The sequence below is a fragment of the Oncorhynchus clarkii genome, chromosome 30, assembly GCF_045791955.1.
Source record: "Oncorhynchus clarkii lewisi isolate Uvic-CL-2024 chromosome 30, UVic_Ocla_1.0, whole genome shotgun sequence".
In the NCBI taxonomy this organism is placed as follows: domain Eukaryota; kingdom Metazoa; phylum Chordata; class Actinopteri; order Salmoniformes; family Salmonidae; genus Oncorhynchus; species Oncorhynchus clarkii.
In genome coordinates, this window is record NC_092176.1 from 35,523,785 (window position 1) to 35,529,157 (window position 5,373).

The 5,373-nt window shown below is 40.8% G+C and overlaps 1 pseudogene; it reads right to left on the reverse strand.

Annotated features, from left to right (window-relative positions):
• Nucleotides 1–5,009, reverse strand: part of LOC139389535 (F-box/WD repeat-containing protein 8-like) — a 21,471-nt pseudogene extending 16,462 nt beyond the window's left edge.
• Nucleotides 5,010–5,373: the final 364 nt, after the last annotated feature.

A 5,373-nucleotide genomic window follows, 5' to 3' on the forward strand; every position in this document is an offset into this window, starting at 1 on the left:
CTGGTGCTGGGTTGGGCTGTTGGAGAGAGCTGCAGACAGAGATAACCACAGAGAGTAGCACCAAAGGGCTGCCAGATAAACCCTTTCAACTAGTTTGCTACCAATGACACTGTAGCACAAACAAGATGGTAAGATGGCTAGCTTCAACTCCCCAAATTACATGCTACAATCACTTATACCACTTCAGCTAGCTACCACCCACTTCACTGAGCATCGGTCTCCCAGCATGAGGAAATGAGCCAGCCAGCCAGCCAGCCAGCCAGCCAGCCAGCCAGCCAGCCAGCCAGCCAGCCAGCCAGCCACAGACAGACAGACAGACAGAGAGAGAGAGAGAGAAAGGAGGCTAAAACTCTCCATCTGATATCTCAGGGTTTGTCAGGAAGGTAACAACACTCAACATAATTAGTGCATCGTCCTTCAGCCAAGAATCAACAGGAGAAATCCATGCCTTTCCCTCTTCCAAGCCATGAAACGTTTGATGTATCAATTTTAGGCAAGATCAAAGCACAACCTGCAGTTCTGCTTCCTCAGTGCATCTACAAGATACTGTATGAAGGTGAGAGAAATATTTGATCAGTTTGCCTCGAAAAACCACCGGGGGAAAAAAATGTCAGCTAAAACTCAACCCTAGTTATACAAGGATCTCATAGTGACGCATAGTATCTTATAAAATTCAGTGATCCAAATCGAATTAAGTCAAATGTTATTTGTCCACATACACCGAATACAACTAGTGTATACTTTACTGTGAAATGCTTGCTTACGAGCCCTTCCCAAAGATGTAGAGTTTCAAAATAATAAAATATTAACACAAGGAATAAAATACAGAAGAACGGAGCTATGTACAGGGAGTACCAGTACCAGATCAATGTGGAGCTATATACAGGGAGTACCAGATCAATGTGGAGCTATATACAGGGAGTACCAGTACCAGATCAATGTGGAGCTATATACAGGGAGTACCAGATCAATGTGGAGCTACAGTGCCTTGCGAAAGTATTCGGCCCCTTGAACTTTGCGACCTTTTGCCACATTTCAGGCTTCAAACATAAAGATATAAAACTGTATTTTTTTGTGAAGAATCAACAACAAGTGGGACACAATCATGAAGTGGAACAACATTTATTGGATATTTCAAACTTTTTTAACAAATCAAAAACTGAAAAATTGGGCGTGCAAAATTTAGGTCAACATTGGATCATTCAGAGATCCTCACTGAACTTCTGGAGAGAGTTTGCTGCACTGAAAGTAAAGGGGCTGAATAATTTTGCACGCCCAATTTTTCAGTTTTTGATTTGTTAAAAAAGTTTGAAATATCCAATAAATGTCGTTCTACGTCATGATTGTGTCCCACTTGATGTTGATTCTTCACAAAAAATACAGTTTTATATCTTTATGTTTGAAGCCTGAAATGTGGCAAAAGGTCGCAAAGTTCAAGGGGGCCGAATACTTTCGCAAGGCACTGCATATACAGGGAGTACCAGATCAATGTGGAGCTATATACAGGGAGTACCAGTACCAGATCAATGTGAAACTATATACAGGGAATACCAGTACCAGATCAATGTGGAGCGATATACAGGGAATACCAGTACCAGATGAATGTGAAGCTATATACAGGGAAGTACCAGTACCAGATCAATGTGCATGTGTACGAGGTATTTGAGGTAGACATGTACATGAAGACAGGGTAAAGTGACTAGGCATGAGGATAGATAATAATAAGGTATTTGAGGTAGACATGTACATGAAGACAGGGTAAAGTGACTAGGCATCAGGATAGATAATAATAAGGTATTTGAGGTAGATATGTACATGAAGGCAGGGTAAAGTGACTAGGCATCAGGATAGATAATAATAAGGTATTTGAGGTAGATATGTACATGAAGGCAGGGTAAAGTGACTAGGCATCAGGATAGATAATAATAAGGTATTTGAGGTAGATATGTACATGAAGGCAGGGTAAAGTGACTAGGCATCAGGATAGATAATAATAAGGTATTTGAGGTAGATATGTACATGAAGGCAGGGTAAAGTGACTAGGCATCAGGACAGATAATAATAAGAGTAAAATAAAGAACAGAGGCGCAGCAGCAAATGATGTTTAACAAAGCGCAGTTGTTAATTGAAATCCATTCCAGGTGACTACCTCATGAAGCTGGTTGAGAGAATGCCAAGTGTGCAAAGCTGTCATCATGGCAAAGGGTGGCCACTTTGAAGAATCTCAAATATAAAATATATTTCTTTAACACTTTTTGGTTACTACATGATTCCATATGTTATTTCATAGTTTTGATGTCTTCACTATTATTCTACAACGTAGAAAATAATAAAAATAAAGAAAAAACCCTTGAATGAGAAGGTGTGTCCAAACTTTTGACTGGGTAGCTGGAGTCTTTGGCAATTATTCGAGCCTTCCTCTGGCACCGCCTGATATAGAGGTCCTGGATGGCACGGAACTCGGCCCAGCGATGTGCTAGGCTGTCCGCATCACCCTCTGTAGCACTTTGCAGTCAAGGGTGGTGCATTTACCATACCAAGCGGTGATGCAGCCAGTAAAGATGCTCTCGATGGTGTAGCTGTAAAACTTTTTGAGGATCTAAGGGCCTATGCCAAATATTTTCAGCCTCCTGAGGGGGAAGACATGATATTCTGGGTGAATACAATTTGCTGCAGCAGGCAGCCCTCTGTCTCTGTATGTAGGGAATAGAGTGCCTTTTGGGACCCAGCCAGAGTTCACCGGCGCCAGAGGAGAATTGAATCAGACCACTCCCTGTGGGTCCCAGCCTCCTGAAACAACATTTAACAGACTCATTTCAGCAGCTCAAGTCACGCTATCATCCTACTGTACACCGGACCCAGTCGAATTTAAGTAGCTTACTTCATGTGAGAATCCATAGCTGTAAAGGACATAACATAGAGGCTGAAGTCTATTGTGTTTTCACAACAAGTTTAATTAAAAGAACATGAAAAAAAGGAGTTCAAAGACAAGTGGTGGTCTCTTTTAGTACATAGTCAAAACAGCAGCCTAATGTCTATTGATCTCCCTTCATTAGGCTGGAAATGTGCTGATCAACACAGCTGCTTGCCCCTTCTGACACTGAAAACAGGTTATATGCTGTATATCTTACATCGGCAACAACATAGCTGTCACAGGAACTGATGTCACACAGCACCTTCTCAAAGGTCATACTGCAGTTAGCTGATTGATCCAACACGATTCTAGGAGTAGGAAGACATGCAAGTCGAAATGTTGTTTATCAGGGTCCTTGCAATTACAATGTTATTACTACAATGAATACTGTATAGTTACACATGTTTAAGTTAATACTGTATAGTTACACCGGTTTAAGTTAATACTGTATTATTACACAGGTTTAACTTAATACTGTATTATTACACCGGTTTAAGTTAATACTGTATAGTTACACCGGTTTAAGTTAATATTGTATTATTACACAGGTTTAAGTTAATACTGTATTATTACACCGGTTTAAGTTAATACTGTATAGTTACACAGGTTTAAGTGAATACTGTATAGTTACACAGGTTTAAGTTAATACTGTATAGTTACACAGGTTTAAGTTAATACTGTATAGTTACACAGGTTTAAGTTAATACTGTATTATTACACAGGTTTAAGTTAATACTGTATCGTTAAACAGGTTTAAGTTAATGCTGTATCGTTAAACAGGTTTAAGTTAATGCTGTATCGTTACACAGGTTTACGAGCAAATTCAGATGAAGTGTTATCTAAAAAAATGCATTGAGTTAAAGTGCCACACACACAGCCAAGCAGTCAGACACACACCCCTATCAAGCCAAGCCGTCTCCTACCTCCCAGTTGGAGCACACAGTGTTCTCAGAGTTCCTGCAGTCTCGTAGTGTGTTCTTCCAACAGGGGGAGTCAGAGACAGCGGTACCGTGGTGATAACCATTCTCCAGACACATCCTAAATGACAACACATCGTCCTCCGCCAGGACGGCCCATGCCGTGGAACCTGTGGAAGCATATTGAGTGATCATCACTAGGTACAACAAAGTAGAACGGTGTACTTATACTACACATCTTGCTGACCTGGAGAGGATATTGAAGGGGACGTGTTGGATAGTGGTCATCATCACTTACTAGGGCCTACGCCACATTAAGGTTGCACAAAACATTGTGCGGTCTGTTCAGGTCTACTTATGCTTCAAGTGAAAACAGAGTAGTCTCTGAGTTTTATATAACTGACGGATCTGATCATGATCTTAGTTTACCTGAGCACATCATCCCAACTCTCAGGGGCTAACTCATAGGGCGACTCGACGTCAAAGAAGGGAATGTAATTTATCTCATTCTGCAAAAAATAAGTAAATCAGCAATGAAATTGAGTTCCACTTAATGAAGTGGTAGGTAGGCTACCTCTACTGGTGGAATTGTCATGATCATCCTCGACATCATCTTACCAGGTCTTGAATGAATTGATCCACCAATTTGTTTGCCTTGTTAACTTTCACACTGTGGTATTGTCTCTTCCTTCGTATCCTCTCCTCTTGAATCCTCTCCAACAAGGGACTGGTCCTTCCACCAAGCAAGCCCTCGGGCTATCAATACATTGTGGTTGGTCCTCTTCTCGTTCACTGTTCCCCTGTAAAGTTGTAGATGACTTCTAGAAGACTAGATGTCTTCTTTCTGGTCCACTTACGTTTTCACAAAACATCTTATTTTTAGAGTTATATGAATCAAATTGTATTTGTCACATGCACCGAATACAACAAGTCGTGGCCAAAAGTTTTGAGAATGACACAAATATGAATTTCCACAAACTTTGTTGCTTCAGTGTCTTTAGATATTTTTGTCAGATGTTACTATGGAATACTGAAGTATAACTACAAGCATTTAATAAGTGTCAAAGTATTTTATTGACAATTACATTTTATTGACAATTACAGTATTTTTCAAGACCTCTGTAATCTGCCATGACATGCTGTCAATTAACTTCTGGGCCATTCATGTGGCAGCCCATTCTTGCATAATCAATGCTTGGAGTTTGTCAGAATTTGTGGGGTTTTGTTTGTCCACCCGCCTCTTGAGGATTGACCACAAGTTCTCCATGGGATTAAGGTCTGGGGAGTTTCCTGGCCATGGACCCAAAACATCGATATTTTGTTCCCCGAGCCACTTAGTTATCACTTTTGCCTTATAGCAAGGTGCTCCATCATGCTGGAAAAGGCATTGTTCATCACCAAACTGTTCCTGGATGGTTGGGAGAAGTTGCTCTCGGAGGATGTGTTGGTACCATTCTTTATTCATGGCTGTGTTCTTAGGCAAAATTGTGAGTTTGCCCACTCCCTTGGCTGAGAAGCAACCCCACACATGAATGGTCTCAG